Here is an 18,101-nt window from a genome sequence, read left to right on the forward strand (position 1 = left end):
GGGGTCCAGGACCTAAGTCCTGGGGACCAGTGTTTATATCTCACATTTTTGCACCCTGTTTAGCCTTGTCCCTTAGCTGTGCCTAACTTTTATCTCCCAAAGCTGAAGCCCTTTCCCCCAAATGGACCTCATATGGCTCTTTGACTAACTTGGCCAGATCTTCTAAACAAAGTCCCCTTATTGTGTTACACATTTCCATTTTCAAGTGTGGAGCTGGCAGAACCAAACTGGCAGAACTCCCATCTGTTGTCCTCCAACAAATTATTTAACAAGTTGCAACTGGATTAAACCCCAGAGCCTAGGGTTTGGCAATCGGAAGGTTGGCGATTTGAATCCCCATGATGGGGTGAGCTCCCGTTGCTCGGTCCCAGCTCCAGCTCCTAGCAGTTCAAAACCACATCAAAGTGCAAGTAGATAAATAGGTACCGCTCCGGCGGGAAAGTAAACGGCGTTTCTGTGCGCTGCTCTGGTTTACCAGAAGCAGCTTAGTCATGCTGGCCACATGACCCGGAAAAACTGCGGACAAACGTTGGCTCCCTTGGTCAGTAAAGTGAGATGAGCACTGCAACCCCAGAGTCGTCCACGACTGGACTTAACAGTCAGGGGTCCTTTAACTTTACCTTTATAACTGGATTTGATGCAGTTTTAGAATTTCAATCCAAGAGCAAAGGAGTCCCTCCGGCAAGGGAAAACTGCAATAATTATCTGACAAGAATAATCATCTTTGGGCAGCTAACCTCTGAAGATGTTACTTTTTTTGTAAATATATTTGTAAATTCTGAAAGGGAGCGCTACCTCTATCCCTAATTTCAGTATCCTAGTCCCAGACTCCACTATCAGATTTTGGAAGGCTGATGTCTAGGATGCAAGTTTAATCACACTTAATATGTCCCCTTGAACTTGGTTGATCTTCCAAATATTTATGCATAGGAATAATTTCCGTTGAACAAAACAAAACTTCCTTCATAAATTCAGTGTATAGTGGTACTCCGAGTTACGAACTTCATTCGTTCCGGAGGTCCATTCTTAACCCAAAACTGTTCTTATCCTGAAGCGCGCTTTCGCTAACCTCCCACTGCCACCAGCGCACAATTTCTGTTCTCATCCTGGAGCAAACTTCTCAACCCGAGGTACTACTTCCAGGCTAGCGGAGTTTGAAACCCGAAGTGTTTGTAACCCGAAGCGTTTGTACCCCAAGGTACCACTGTAGTCCTTTGTACTCTAAAGCCATTACAGCAGCAATCTTTTCACTCCATTTTTCCACCTAGTTGTCAGAAATGTCCACTTCCCAATGTGCAAGGTCAATTGGACATATTGCAGAAATGTTCTTGAGTTTCTGCTTGGCACTTACACCCTATGTTTCAAACAGCCAAGCCTTTTTCTGCCATAGGTTATTTTGTGCTTGAACAGAAATTACTATTTCACCTTGTCAGCATCACTAGTGAGTTCCTTACCATAAAACCTTCTGGTATTTTTAATAGATATTTTATTTTTTCTATCATTTATAATTTTTGCTGACATTTCCCTTGCTTTGAATAATAATTTGAATTATTAATTGTACTTAAGCTGGAACTGTACACTGCCTACGCCCTGCTCATTACCTTCCCCTAGCTGCTATGTCAGACTCTATGTATGTCCCATGGCAGCCGGGGATGGGAGCAATGTGTATGGGCAAATGCCTCCTAAGCCAAAGGAGCCTGCAAAGGTCCTTGCTTATCTCCATAATTGCACAACTTGTACAGGTTACAGAATTGACTGCAGTGACAGAAACCATCCATTCCTTACTGTACTGTGTTTTTTCCTGGTCCATTTAATTTCATCTTCTTTATAACCACTGCCTTATTTGTTGTGATGTTACAGAACCCAGAAGAAAAGCAGGAAGGCGTAGAGATAAGGAAAGTGAGTGGGTGGCACGTTAAAAGGAGACTAGAATACAAGACATAGTTCAATCCAGGCTTATGAGAGTTTAGTGGCAAAACTTGTTTTCAGCACTAGCACTCATCCTAAACAGAAAAGACGAGTGCGCTTAGGAGTTTGTATAAAGTTCCCTCCTCATTGAATAGCTCTACTCAGTTGAGACACAACTAGGATTGCATTGCACAGAGAACATACTACAGGAAATGACTTTCTGCACACAATTTGCGGGGACTAAAACTGACTCAGGCTCAAACTGTCACTCAGCTACGAAACTTGGGCCAATGATTATTTATTTATTTATTATTACTACAACAACCACAGCTACTAGATTTATTACCCACCCTTCACCAGCAGGTCCCAGGGCAGGCTATAGCGATTTGAAATTTAGTATTTAATGAGGGTGAAAGAGGAGAGCGCAAAATATGGTCTGAAGCTCAACATAAAAAAAACCCAAGATCACCTCCTGGCAAATAGAAGGGAAAGAAATGGAGGCAGTGAGAGATTTTACTTTCCTGGGCTCCTTGATCACTGCAGATGGTGACAGCAGTCACGAAATTAAGAGACGCCTGCTTCTTGGGAGGAAAGCAATGACAAACCTAGACAACATCTTAAAAAGCAGAGACATCACCTTGCCAACAAAGGTCCGTATAGTTAAAGCTATGGTTTTTCCAGTAGTGATGTATGGAAGTGAGAGCTGGACCATAAAGAAGGCTGATCGCCGAAGAATTGATGCTTTTGAATTATGGTGCTGGAGGAGACTCTTGAGAGTTCCATGGACTGCAAGAAGATCAAACTTATCCGTTCTGAAGGAAATCAGCCCCAAGTGCTCACTGGAAGGACAGATCCTGAAGCTGAGGCTACAATACTTTGGCGACCTCATGAGAAGAGAAGACTCCTTGGAAAAGACCCTGATGTTGGGAAAGATTGAGGGCACAAGGAGAAGGGGACAACAGAAGACGAGAGGGCTGGACAGTGTTCTCGAAGCTACGAACATGAGTTTGACCAAACTGCGGGAGGCAGTGGAAGACAGGAGTGCCTGGGGTCACGAAGAGTCGGACACGACTAAACGACTAAACAACAACAACAATTAAACAGTAAAGACAAATTACAGTCCCTGGAATAGAGTGGGTCCTGAAAACACACATCTCAGCTTGATCTGCATCACAGGGTTGTTATGGAGATAAATGGGTAAAGGAGAAAATCTATGTACACCACCCTACGCCCATCAAAGGAAGGGAATAATACAAAAGAAACATATTAATAGAAATATATTTTTAAAATGTGGAAAGAGTTATGTGACAGCTGTTGCTAGACACTACAGGAGGGGAGTGGAAAAGCTGCACATTCAGTATGTAAACCCAATATTTACTTGTTTGTTTGTTTATTGGGATTCAAAGGGTCTCAAATGCAATTTACAAATAGCAAATACAAAAATAAAACAGAGTGGGGGTGGGGATACAAACCATAAAAAAAACCATACAAACCACACAAACAGCAAGGAGGTGAAGAAACAAAGTAAACACATCATCATAATCAAAACATAGTATATTGAACATAGCAAAAGTGGTGGTAGTAGCAGCAGTTTTAAAAGCTTTCCTAAAAAGCGAAGTTTTCAGCACCTGTCAAATGACCCATGGTGACTAGGTCAGAACTGTAATTCCATTGTTGCCTGCTTTAGTCCAGGCCTTATAGACGTTATAGGAGCCAAGTCTCTTGATCAAGGTACTGCTGAGTGCTGCGGCTGTTTTGTGTATAGAATTATCAGTGTTGGATTTGCCAGTGATTAAACTATGATGATGTTTATTATACAGTATTATATTGTTAGCGGCCCTGTGCTTCTCTGATAACTGAGGAGGCATCTAAAATCTGCTGGTTTTTTTCTCTTTTGTAGCTCTGAGCAGAATCCACTTGTTTCTCTGCCCGTGCTGCCCAAGTTTTCTCCATGATGAAAATCCACAAAATAGATGACAGCAAGCTAACACTCCCCTTGCACTTGGCCTCTAAGGTACACTCTTACTAATTATGAATTTAGTACAGCAGGGTAAGAATCTGCCCACAAACAAACAGAACTCCCTTGTAGCACCTGGGTGCATAGTGGGAACTAGTTTAACTGCTGCTTTCCGAAGCTACTCTGCAGCGCTCTTCCTGTTTTAAGACAGAAAATTATCCAAGTCGTCATTTAATACCATGTTTTCATATACAGTATTGCATTATGAAGTAGTTCCAGGAGCCATGTAACTCCCTAATCCCCCTGCAAGTTGGACTTCCTCTTACTTCCATAACAAGCAGGTAGCCCTAAATACCTATAGGGAAGAATTTACTAGAATGCAAAAACCAATCAACATTCAAGAGAGCGGCTCTGTTTCTCTTTCTGTATGTGAGAGGCCCAGAAACATTGTTTGGAGTTCACGTCAGGAGATTTTTGACTGTGGCTAAATCAAGTTGTAATTTGTTCTTGAAATCAACACCACCTCACAGTTTGCATAAACAAGTGAACCATGAACCAGCTGCATAGGTGTGTCTGACTGAATTACAAAAATATATTAAGCATTTAACCAGGACTACCATATGTACTCTGTTGTGGGCCAAACTAGATATATTAAACACATTAGCCAAGTTCATTGATTCCAATGAACCTATCTGAGCATGACATAGTTGGATACAGCCCATTGACCTGTTAAAAGAGACAAAATGTCTGCAGGAAGCACTGCCAAAAAAGAAATTGGCAACCCTTTTTATGCACACATCTAACCTACCTACTCTGATGCAGTCCCACAGTTCTTCCCTGAAAATCAGGATGTGGGCAAGTTAAGGGTACATCTGCATCTATCCCTTCAAACAGCAATAGTTGCTCCATTAGTAACTTCAGTACAGTATTAATATGCCTCATCTTGGTTGATGTAGAAGTCCTCCAGCTGACCTGTTTATTGAGCATTCATCCTAATTTGCTTGCACAAAACTTGTGCGGAGACTATACAGTGTCCACCCTTTATTAAGCATTCATTCTGAATGGTTTGTGGGGAGCTTGTACAACAACAAGCACTCATCCCAATTTGTTTCCCTGTAGGTTATATGTCTTCCCGTATCTCATGCTTTTTAGTGCATTTCCCCATCATTTCTCCTAATTGCAAAAAGTATGCTTTTCTCTAAATAAATAATTGTGTGAATGTGTTGTGCCAGAGCACTTCAACCCACTTCGGTTGTGGAAACCTAAATTTTGAGAATGTGACTGAATGCCTCTTGCAAAATATTGACAGTCCGGATGCAACTCTGCAGACACATTGATGTGAACTGGGGCAATGTATTCCGCACTGCATTGTCAGCATGAATAGATCAGAAGGAAGTGTTTTAGTAATGAAACTACTACTACTGTTTGAGAGGGCAGGTATGAACATACCCCAATTTTCTCTCCCTTGTGTTCTTCCCAATTTATGTATTTTCAAAGGCACTTGCCCCTAGCTGCTGCCAAATGTGCTGTTCTAGGAGTGATTTCCTGTACTGAATTACTAATATACAAATAGCCTTCACGTCTGAAATTCAACCACAGCATGCAAAAATTCCACATTAGCCTGAGCAGCTTCTCCAAAGATGTCTAAAAGAATAAAACAAGCTTTTATTTAGAAAATGATGGTGATGATGATGCAATCCCCACCAAAGCAGAGACATTATATTCAAATTCACTGAACTTTGTGGCTATGATGTAATTTAAATGATAGGTAAGGTAAAGGGACCCCTGACCCAGTCGTGACCGACTCTGGGGTTGCGTGCTCATCTCGCATTATTGGCCGAGGGAGCCAGCGTATAGCTTCCAGGTCATGTGGCCAGCATGACAAAGCCGCTCCTGGCAAACTAGAGCAGCACATGGAAACGGCGTTTACCTTCCCGCTGTAGCGGTTCCTATTTATCTACTTGCATTTTGATGTGCTTTCGAACTGCTAGGTTGGCAGGAGCTGGGACCAAGCAACGGGAGCTCACCCCGTCACAGGGATTCGAACCGCTGACCGTCTGATCAGCAAGCCCTAGGCTCAGTGGTTTAACCCACAGCGCCACCTGGGTCCCTGTGGCGAATTTAAATGATAGAAATTAGCATAATGCAGAGATGCTAAATTTCTTTTAGCAAACAGAACCACAGAAAATACACTTCTTCCTCTCCCATTGTTAAAAGAAAACCGCTTTCAAAAATAAGATTGGCAACACAGCAGTGCTCCATTGGTGAAGAGTGCAGTTCAAACATTGCTGGTGCCTCATTCCCCTCCCTCCCTCACCATTCTGGAAATAAGATACATTTTAATATGAGCTGTATAAAAAAGAAAGCAAAATCTAATTGCAACAAATAAAATTTGGATTTAAGTTAACTTTTCAGGCAGGCACATAAGAAACATTTTTATGATGTGAAGCATCTGCTGAGGTAAGTGCATCAAATAAGCATCTGATTTTTTTCAAAACAAAATTGAGAACACTATAAAGGAGATATGAATATTGACAGATATTTACAAAACTCAAAACGTCCAAATTGCTTAAAAGATTGAGACCATCTGTGTTTCTGTAATTTAGCATATATCACAAAATTATACCATACTGAAATGAATTTATATTTTTGATTTTGGCCTATTTTGGCATATTTTTTGCATGTCAAATTTCCAAGTGGCACATTGCATACCAATAATACAGATTAGCTCCTGCCAAGTCCCTTCAGAAATCTGCAATTGTGAATCATGCTGCAATAAGAAAGTATCTGGAAAACTCTTTTTATTGTTTTTATTAAATATTTTATTGGGTTACAGAAGTACATGTGGCTCTGCCTCACTGGAAACAAACCTCCTGGTCACCAAATTTCACCAAGACACTATTTTCGAGAAGCAAAATAAATGCACACTTTGTTCTAGAGTTGCTAGCTTTTAAACTAGTCCCATTTGATTTGCATCAATTAGCAGGTCATAATACTTATCTCCCTGCTGTGAAAAGCTTTCATCGGCTAAGTCCTGTATACCAAGCTCCTTTAAAAGCACCAAGAATAGGGAAAGCTGTGTGCCCCTCCCCCAAACTGGCTACACTTTCCCTTCCTCATTTATGGCACATCATCCCCAGGGCTTTTCTCAAAATATACACTTTAGTGGTAGGGACCTTCACATTTTTCAAAGACATAGAGAGCAGTTTTCTAGGTGCAACCTTACATCTGCATAGAAACTAATCCAATTAGTTACAGGTAGGTAGCCGTGTTGGTCTGAGTCGAAGCAAAATAAAAAAATTCCTTCAGTAGCACCTTAAAGACCAACTAAGTTTTTATTTTGGTATGAGCTTTCGTGTACATGCACACTTCTTCAGATACACTGGAAACACTGGAAGGGAGTCAACTTCTATTCATGCGGTTGGCCCTGCATTACGTGAGGGGGGGGGGAGGGCGCCGGGCCGCCAGGGGGGCGCTGTGTAGCTGAGCCTGCGGCAGCTGCGCAACACTGTGCCTGCACTGGGAAACGGGGGGAGGGGGCGCCGGAGCAATCTTCGCACCATGGCCCCAGATATGCTTAAGACGACCCTGGACAGAATAACAACAGGAAAAACCCCAGAAACCCAGAAAGCAAAAGTCACAGATTGATGTGCATTATAATGAGTGAAATAAGTATTTGATCCCTTTGCAAAAGATGACGTAGTACTTGGTGGCAATTACAGAGGTCAGACGTTTCTTGTAGGTGGCCACCAGGTTTGCACACAAGGAGACTGTTGCAGGAGAGGAGCGTGTACCAGTCTTCCAGCCCCAACTTGCTACCAGTAACATGACCTAATACACCCAAGAAGGAACCACCTAATAGTGGAGATCAGCCAGAGTCAGGGGCATAAAAGTGCATAGAGAGACTGGTGTGTTGGGGCGGAAGATGTTGTCACAGTGAGACAATGACAATGTATAATCTTGGGCCAAGCAGGCTCACTTTCTTGTGTGATCTGCTTTGCATGGGGTCTGTGTTTTCTTCTATGAAGTTACTTACTGATTGCCTTTCAGACTACGGCCTCTCTGCCTCAATGTTTCTCATCTGTAAAGTGGGGGGGATTTTTTTTTACAACCTCTTCTCTTCTAAATGTTAAATTTGTTCATCATATACTGCATACAAGTGGGAACAGCAACAAAATGTTGTGCTGTGGAGTGCTTCTGTTCATAATTCCAGCCACCATCTCTTGCAGAATACTCCATTCAATTTCCCCTCCACTCTTACTTACCATCTTCCCCCTTAACAGCCAGGATTTTGTGCCCACTAAACATGCTTAGTCCTCATCGGGCTGATTTTTTTTCTGTTGAGGGCTTTTTTCTTCCCTAAAGTGTTATCTGGGGCTGATAGGAGTTGTAATAATAAAAACAATAACTTTATTATTTATACCCCACCCATCTGGCTGGGTTTCCCCAGCCACTCTGGGCAGCTTACAACACATTTAAAATTTTTAAAACATTAGACATTAAAAATTTCCCAATACAGGGTTGACTTCAGATATGTCTTTATTTCCTTGACATCTGATGGGAGCGCATTCCACAAGGGGGGTGCCACTACCGAGAAGGCCCTCTGCCTAGTTCCCCCACTTCTCACAGTGAGTGAACTACCAGAAGGCCTTCATAGCTGGACCTCAGTGTCTGAACGAAGGGGGAGGAGACGCTCCTTCAGAACGCTCCAATAAGAACTAGAGGGCACCAGGTTGATGAAGCCTGTCTTAGATTAGCATGTTTTCTATGGGCTGTGGCCCCATTGAGCTCCACCTTTAGCTCTCCTACTGCCTTTTGAACAGGCTCTATCCTAGGCCCTGCCCAGGTACCAGAGTTTGGATTTTAGGGAGTTGACAGCCCAGTGGGGAACCTGTAACAATAGTTTTCTGCCCATGAGTTCATTTAAATTAAGCACTGATGTTGCGCAATTGAGTCCTTTACTCAATAACAATGATGATGAGTCACACCCCAGAATTTTCTAAAGAAAAGTTGTATTTCTCGCCCGAGCAGGAAAGGTTTCAGCAAGCGATCAGTAAGGCATTCAGAGGCTGAATCCAGATCTCTGTTTACACAATTTTTATGGTAATATAAGTTATGCATGCAAGACACCCATTGCTACAGTTTTACCCCAGCTTAACCACAAAGACAGATGTTTCCACCCCTCAGCTAGCTCGGCTTTTTCCTGTTTATAACCTTGTTTTAAAAATCACGCCCTTGCACTTTCTTAAAACTTTCCTTGTGGTTTGCACTTTCTCTGTCCCTCTCTTAAGCTTGCATTTCAGCACGATTACAATGCTTTAACAATGAAGGTGGTGGTAGAGCATAGTCATCATGGCTGGTGCTGTTGATAGCCTTGCCCTGCAATAATTTGTCTTATCCTCCTTTAAAGCCATCCAAGTTGGTAGCCATCACTGTCTCCTGTGGGAGTGAGTTCCTTAGTTTAACTATGCTGTGTGATGAAGTACTTGCTTCTGTCTGCCCTGAGTCTTCCCACATTGAGCTTCATTGGATGTCCACAAGTCCTAGTGTTATGAGAGAGGGAGAAAAAAACTTTTCTCTATCCATTTCATCCATGTCGTGCACAATCTTAGAAACTTCTACCATACTTTCTATCATGCTGCTGAACTACAACTGCCATCATCCCTGACCACTGGCTAAATTTGCTGGGGATGATAGGGTAGGAGCTGTAGTTCAACATCTGGAGGGCTAAAGGTTCTACACCTTTGTTATATAGGGATTTGAAGGGGCAGGGGCAAGAGGTGGCCCCAAGTGGATGTTACAGGTATGAATTCCATGTATATCCATCTTCTCTGCAGCTGGATGGGCTGTGAGAGAAGAGATGGCTAGAGGCACACTTTTGTTTTATGTTCACTCCCTTATAGAAGGCAGGTACCCTACTCACTTCCTATTCTGGTAAGGAAGAGATAATTCTGTTTACCTTCCATTCAACTAGTCTGTGAAGCTGTGTGTGTCAAATGAAAACAGCTTGTTCCTGGAACTGTTGTGTGCTGAAGATATAGGGCCCCTTATCTTTATGCCTTTATAGGTTTGCACACCACCTAGTAAAGTAGCTAAAAAAACACCTTTTCATCAGCAACTGACCCAATAAACCTTTACTCTCACACCCACACTGCTCTTTGGAACGGAGATCTTAGCAACAGCACTGTACAGTATTACTGTAAGCCAGTGTTTCTCAACCAGTGTGCCTCCAGATGTTTTGGGACTACAACTCCCATCATTCCTGACCACTGGTCTTGCTAGCTAGGGATGATGGGAGTTGTAGTCCCAAAACATCTGGAGGCACATTGGTTGAGAAACACTGCTGTAAGCCATACATAATAGGTATGCCCCCTATCTCCACCCCCACAGGTGTTCTCAGAAGTCTTGCACCATAAAAATTCAATGAGCACAGGCAAATATTTATATGCACATGTATTTAATACAAAAAGGCAAAAGGGGAGAAGAAAAGAAATACCGGCAAGTGACCTCTCACGTTTCCAGAAGTAGTGCACAATAAATTTTACTAGCCAACTCTCACACACATACATTGGTACCCTTTTTAAAAAATGGGGGAGGAAGAGGTGTTGTGATATAGTGACTGAAGTGTAGGTACCTAAATGAGGGAGACCACGGGTTCAAATTCCTGCTGGAGTATGAGCTCACTGCATGACTCCGAGTCCTCCATTCATTCTCAGCTTAATCTGCCTCACAGAGTTATTGTGAAGATAAAGTAAGGGGGAGTATGTATGCCATCCTGAGCTCCTTGAAGGAACAGTGCATAAAATGCAGGGGGGGGGAGACATAATTTTTAAAAAAATCACCAGTTATTTCCAAAATATAAAAGCTCCCCTATCTGGTTGCCCAATGGCTATTCTTACCCGCTGTAGGCGATTAGGCAAGTAGGAATTTACAAGCTTGAAACAAGTGAATGGCAATATATTGTAACCCTTAATGCCTTCTTTTCCCTGTCATAGGTGTTTTTTCACTAATCTAGAGCTCTAAAATAATTCCTTATGAGCCAAAGGAGTAGCTTTAGCAGCCTTGGCTGACCAGGTCTGGTGATGGGGTCCTCAGCATGGTCTAAGGTATCTTTTTACATTTATCAATACTTAATTACTTAATTGTACCCAAACAGCAACTATGTATGTATGCATGCATGTATGTAGAATCACAGCCTTCTAAATTATTCTATTTCATTCTAGTTCCGTGCCCACCTGCTGAAATGTGAAGCCGGTGGGCATGATAGGACATTTTCAGGGTCACTTGAACTGTAGACAACCCCCCCCCCCAAGTGAGGAACCCTAGATTGCCTTGTAACAGGTATTGCCAAAGTGGGCAATGGTCAAGGATGCTGAGAATTATAGTCCAACAACATCAGGAGTGTACCAAGTTGTCTATTCCTGTCCTACAGCTAGATTCCTATGCAGCCCCATCTTGACCTAGTTGGTAATTATTCCCCGTCTGTTGAAACTTACAAGTTTGGGGAAAGCCTTGCCAATTTCACCCATGCCTCCTCAAAGTTTGCATTAAACACACACACACACACAACTGAGCTATTCCTATGTGTATTGCCACTGGTGTACATGTATAAGAACAATATGCAAATGAAATTAGTGGGCTTTCTCATGGACCTTGTCAGTTATATTTCAAAAGGGGGGAAAGGCAATGGAAAAGGTGCTGAACAGATGCCCATCACCTTCATTCCTTCATTCATAAAGAAGGAATAGGAAGAATTGGGTTATAATTGTGAATGTTGACCATAAAAACAGTTCCATCACAATGGGAAGAGAGTTTAAACTGTGAAAAAAGGCCATGCCGAAATGTGAACTTCTTTACTGGGGGGGGGGGGAATGTGGATGAAAGACTAAAATGTGCTTTGTATGGAGGAACACCACCTATTCACAAATGTCATAAAAAGTTTGAAATTTGCAAGTTGTAATTGTAAATCTACCTTCTTGCATAGCCAATTTTTAAAAAACCCTAATAAAAATGCATTTCTGTCTTTCAGGCATGCTTTCACTTGCACATCCACCATGGGAAAGAAGCTCAAAAGCTTCTTTAGTACACATGTGGTTTGGCCGCACACACCCTTCCATATTCTCAACTTCATGGCAACGCACAACAATAAAAAGCTATGTTGGACTTGTGTAGCTGAGAAAAAGTATTTTTTCTCCTCGCCTACCCACCCTCCACTAAGAACATCATCTCACTAAGCAACAATCATTTTCCAGCTTGACACACCCTGTTACAGAGGTGACCCAAGCCACAGTTTCCAATGCTTGTTTATTCTTTGACTTTCTTTTGTCACGCCACAATTTTGCAAAGTTGTCTCAGGACATATACCGGTAACAGTTGGCAGAGCTTTGGTCTAAATCATGGGGCAAGGTCATAGCTGAGTGGTAGAGCATCTGCTCTGCACATAGAAGGTGGTTTCATTTTTATTCTTTGCAGTTTGTAGCTTTGGCTTATCTGAAGCAGGCTGCATCTGTCTGTTACGGCTGGCAATTTATCATTCCAATCAATGATAAAGCAAACTCAGTTTTTCTACATTTTTTTTTCTCAATCTGCCTTCTCTTACTTGATTAGATATGTAATCTTGACAGTATATGCTGTTTCCCACATCTTAGAAAGCATAACTCTCTAGAGGTTAGTATGGAAAGTTTGCAGTTTTGACAAATTAGCATTCTAGAGTTGCCATATTTTGAGGAGCAAAAAGAGGACACATTTGCCAACTTTTAACTATGGATTGCTATGACTACTCTACCCATGAAAAAGAGGACCTGTCCTGGAAAGAGAGGACATATGGCAACCCTAGTTAGCAAAGGGAGCTTATCAATAGTGTTGGCATGTTCTCAAAGAGCAACCATTTGTGACATACCATTTATGATAAAGCGTATTCTTCTTCATGGAAAGTACGTGTTGCGGTGGGGGCTAGCAAAACACCCCCCTCTTGCTGTTGGGCGGGATCGTTTGGATGGCCACAACTGTAATTGGAGATTTTGGGTTGTTAGGGAGATTTCTATGTTGCAATTTTTGATAGACAGCCTACTGGCTTTATATTCAAGGCTCGCAGAGTGGGCTTTCTCTTTGGCTGCGAGCTTCGGATCACCCTCCCACCCTCCCTTTATTTAGGCTGTTGCATTTGACCTTGCTATGCCTGTCATGGGGTCATCTGCTTTTGGGGCAGGGGCCTGGTAGGAATTTTTCCATTTGGCTGATCGGCTGGTGCCACTTGGTTTTCGCCTACTGCGTAGCAATTCGTCACAACTTCTAAGGTTGCGGTTAGGCATTGGTTAATAAATTGGTTGGTGGAGGGGCCAGGATTGGCTGTGCCGGCCCCTCCAATGGTTGCTGTAGGGGAAATGGTTGGCCGTGCCTGACGCTACAATGCTGCTGCTGCACGGGGAATTCCGTTAAAGGAATTCAGGGGCTTGCCATGCTTTCGTCCGTACCCCCTACAAGGGGCTAGGGCCACGGAAGAGCCCCTGGGAGCAGTTGAAGAGAGTAGAGTCTCTGACCCCCGTCTCCATTCTCTCCTCAATTTGTTTTCCTCGCCCTGACTTCCGCAGGCGGGCGGATGTCAGATAGTTGTAACCAATGCCTAAGCAACCACTCACATTTTGTATTTTAAATAAAGTTGTGGCCAAAATTATGCCAAAAACCTTAAACTTAAATTTCTGTGTGAAGTGTGATTTATTGGGGGGTGTTTTGGGGACCTCTACACACAACTCTTCTTTATGTTTATAAATTAAACCAGTGTGTTTCTTTATTATTAGATTTTCAGATTTCTGGAGTCAGATTTCTGCCCAGCTTGATAAACCATAGTCACACACCTTACACTCTTGATCTAACCATGCACACCAAACTACGAATGAAGCCTGTCATTCTGATATCAGAGTTTAGAGAATTGACATAAACACCTCCCTCTTTCATTTTGCCCCATATCTCCTGCCAAAAGCTACTTCAGTTCATTAACATTTCCTGTTACCACATTCCAGAATGGTCCAAAATAACCCAGAAAGAAATTAAGGAAATGTCCCAGTAGCACCCACAAGAGCATGCTTTACATACAATTGTATTTTTATGTACCTTGCCAAGATGTTGCTGCGTCACAGCCATTGTTCTATAAGTTTCTAAAATTGAAGGGTTGGCTAGCAGAAGGTTAATGGAGCTGGAGGGTGTCTTAATAGTCCTGGCAAACTTGCCAAGTACTGTATCTCCTTCGTGGGAAATTACAGGTAATCTGTTGACAGTGGCTTGCAAATAGTGCGGGGTAGGGAACTGAGGTCTGCCAGATGTTGTTGGATTACAGATTTCATCAGCCCCAGCCGGTGTGGCCAATGTTTAGGGATCATAGAATTGTAGAGTTGGAAGGGACCCCAGGGGTCATCTAGTCCAACCCCCTGTAATGCAGGGTCACAGGTTGCCCATCCCTGAGACTCTTTTAGAAGGAGAGGGTTATTTTGGCACAGGGACATGCTCCCCACCTTTAGCTAAGGAATATGTCATCTAAGGCTGTGTTCACACGTCCATTTACTGTGCATTCACTGTGTTTTAAGTGCTGAATTTTTAATATGGGTTCACAGGAAATTTATCCAAAGTGCATATGCATCCTTTACTTTGTTACAAAATACTACAGTTTGGGGAAGTTGGGCTGATTTGAACAGCTGGCGGTGGAGAAGAACTGTGATACACACTGGGGGGCTTCACTGTGCTCTAAGCGGAGTAATGTGAACACACCCTAGGAGCTTGTGAAGGAAGCAGGCTGGAAGTTAAGAGAGACTGAGAAAGGCACAGACACACAGAGCTGAATTGAGTGTCTGTGATCATCTTACAGTGCTTTCTCTAGAGCTCCAGGGTAGAAGCAGTGGTTGTCTGCTGAAATGTTTAAGCCAGGGGCCAGCCCATGGGCATAGGCAGGGGGGGAATTGCCCCCCCTAGAAGCAGGGCCGCTGGCCAGCCTGCCCCGCTGCCCGCCCAGTGCCGTCTCCCTTCTCCCTGGCTGGCTGTGGGGCGGGCGGAGGGAAAGCCCCAGAGCCGTGCAAAGCGTTTGGCTGGCTTTCCCTCCGCCTGCCCCACAACCAGCAAGGGAGAAGGGAGACGTCCCTTCTAGCCGGCTGGCTGTGGGGCGGGCGGAGGGAAAGCCAGGCAACCGCTTTGCCCGGCTCTGGGGCTTTGTCATGGTCCGGTCGGCGGGCGTCAGGACCAGAGGCAAGATGGTGGTGAAGAAGCAGGGTCGAAGGCAGAGGCGAAGGTCCACGGGGCACGAAGCAAGGCGAAGGCAAAGCGAGGGTCCAGGAACAAGAAGCAAGGCGAAGGTCCACGGGGCAAGAGCAAGGCGAAGGCGAAGCAAGGGTCCAAGGAGCAAGGCGAAGGATCCAGGAACAAGAAGCAAGGCGAAGGTCCACGGGGCAGGAGCAAGGCGAAGGCGAGGCAGGGGTCCAAGAAGCACGGCAGCAACAAGGCAAGGGTCCAAGGAACAGGAGGCCAGATGCAACCAGGCAGGGATAGCGTTGCTGTGGCAAAGAGCTGAAGGGAAATGCTGGGCTTTTATCCCTCCCAGCTCCTGCCACCAGGTGCAGTGAGATCTCAAGTGGCCTCACCTGGGTGATTACTCCTTGCCTCTCCAGCACAAGCTGAGGACTTCACCTGTGTGGCCACGCCTTGCTTCTCCAGCACAAGTTGAGGCATGCCCCAGTCCTGCAAAGCACTACAGGCCCCAGAGCCTGACTCCTGCCCATACTCCTGACAGGCTTTCCCTCCACCCACCCCGGCGATCATAGAGGGGGAGGAGGGGATCGGAGCAGCCCGATTTCGGGCTGATTCTGGCGCCCCCTCGCCCCTGCTGATCGCGGAGGGGGAGGAGGGAGTCGGATCAGCCCGATTTCGGGCTGATCCTGGCACCCCCTCGCCCCTGCCGTTCGAGGAGGGGGTCGGAGCAGCCCGAAATCGGGCTGCTCCGATCCCCTCCCCCCCCGCGATCGCCGGGGCGGGTGGAGGGAAAGCTGGCAAGGGAGAAGGGAGCTTTCCTTGCCCCTCTGTGGCCCCTCCCCCTCCCCTTGGCCCCTCCCCTTGGCCCCCCTAATTTTCATCCTGGCTACGCCCCTGGGCCAGCCACCTTTTTCAGCCGAGGGCCAGTCTACTGTCCCTCAGACCATGTGGTGGGCTGGACTACCGGTATATTTTGGGGTGGGTGGGTAACCATGAACGAATTCCTATGCCCCACAAATAACTCAGAGATGCATTTTAAATAAAAGGACACATTCTACTCATGTAAAAACACGGTGATTCCCAGACCGTCTGCTGGCCGGATTGAGAAGGTGATTGGGCTGCATCCAGCCTTAGGTTGCCTACCCCTGGTTTAAGCTGTGCCTTCACCTATGATGAATCTGCAGATTTGTAAATGGATGTTGTTATGTATTGGTTTAATTTGCGTACATGAGTTTCTCTGCTAGTCCTGCAACTACCTTTCCCGCTCTTGGGCGATTCAAATGGGTGCGGTGACAGTTGCTATTGGTTAACTTGTTAGCACAATTTGGATCCTCACTCTGATAGGTTCCCGCCAAAATCTAAATGTATCCTTTCCCCAACCCATGCTCCTGAGAGTATAAAAGGAGCTCACCCTTTCCCTCCAGTCAGTCAAGATTCCTACTGCAATAAAGAAGACTGTTCTTGTTATACTTGACTCCTAGCAGTTCCTTGCTAGTATGCTGAATCACTATTCTGAGCTGACTTCACGAAGAGCTGAAATCACACTCACGACATAACAGATGTGAATATTATGATGTGCCAATAAGGCTCCTTCCAAGCGATCTGCTTCAAAATGTAAATAAAACTGTCATGCCCTAGCCCTGGAACATCTCACTTCTTGGAGAAGTGGAGTGAATATAATAAATATACATATATAATTCTTGCCTTGATATTATTTGACTTCACAAAACTCTCCTGTGTGCTTTAAGTTTTAGACCTGAATCTTTCAAGGCCAGCAGTATTGCTAACCTCACAATTTGGAAACTGTGAAGCATTTCCTTAAAAATATATATATATCAGAAGAGCTGAACAATATTGCAATTAGATAGCACAACCAGTTTTCCGTTAATTTTCCTCCCCAACATATTACTGCATATGCACCATACATTTAAAGCATATTCCTCCAAAGAATCCTGGGAGCTTAAATTTGTGAAGGGTGCTGGGAATTACAGCTGTGTTGAGATAAAGTGCAGTTCTCAGGAAACTTTTTCTGGGTGTGTGCTTTAAATATACGGGTTTGTACTCCTGAGAACATGAGAAGTGGAGACATTAAAAAGTCAGAGGTGCCTGAGATGTAATGAATCTGGCAAGCTTACAAAAACAGCCCACAGGAAACAGAACCCACAACAGGTATCAGATTTTAAGTAGCAAAATAAAAAGCCTCAACCCACATAATACCTGACAGATTCAGGGGGTGCCATTTCATGACATTTTGAATGTCCAAATGACTTTTGGCATGATCAGGTAATGACAAGCGTTCTAGACTATTCCCAAAATTGCTTCTGCTACTCACTGTCACAGCAGGGTGGGACTGAAGCGACCATCCCCATGTGGGAGCAAGTCAGGTCATTCCAGGGTTTTCCAGCTGGATGGTCTCAAAGCCTAATACAGAAGAACTTTGAATGTGGACTTGAGCAAGCAGCAGATGGGAAGGTGACCAAGGCAGCATCTGAGAACAAGCTCCTGCTTGTAAACTGGCACTCATTACACAGACAAGTGAAAAAAGAAGGGCAGAGTCCAGGTAGGGGAGAAGGAGGTTGGACAAAATCACACAGAGCAGGAGGTGGAGCTCATTTCCTGAAAAGCGGCTCTTTGGAAGAAGGAGTACAGAAGTGGAATACAGCAGTTGAGAAAACAGCTATGCTATCTAGGCAAGGTGGCGATATTTTAAGATGCTGCATTAGTACTACACTGTGGGAAATGAGAGTTGCCTCCTCCTCAGTAGGATCTGCTGCCAAACACTCCCAGAGAATCCATTTTGATGGAAGTTCCAGATTGCTGTCTTGGGAGTTCAGAAGTTTCTCGGTAATTTCTAATGAGGCTTCTTCTCTTTGCCTTACTTTTGGTGCTCCCCTGAGACTGGTTGTTTTCACGCTCCACTAGAATTCCCACTGGAATTCCTCACCCCCACCTTTTTGGAAATGTGCTAAGCAGAAATTCAGCCAGTGAAGCTTTTCATAGTATG

The 18,101-nt window shown here is 44.2% G+C and overlaps 1 protein-coding gene across 1 annotated transcript in view; it reads right to left on the reverse strand.

Annotated features, from left to right (window-relative positions):
* The window catches only part of GPR160 (G protein-coupled receptor 160), a 31,555-nt gene extending 13,682 nt beyond the window's left edge, over positions 1-17,873 (reverse strand). Inside the window, exon 1 of the mRNA XM_035133887.2 lies at positions 17,430-17,873. The gene's annotated coding sequence lies outside the window, so the exon portion shown is untranslated. The remainder of the gene's footprint in view (positions 1-17,429) is intronic.
* Positions 17,874-18,101: the final 228 nt, after the last annotated feature.

The sequence above is a fragment of the Zootoca vivipara genome, chromosome 5 (assembly GCF_963506605.1).
Source record: "Zootoca vivipara chromosome 5, rZooViv1.1, whole genome shotgun sequence".
NCBI lineage: Eukaryota > Metazoa > Chordata > Lepidosauria > Squamata > Lacertidae > Zootoca > Zootoca vivipara.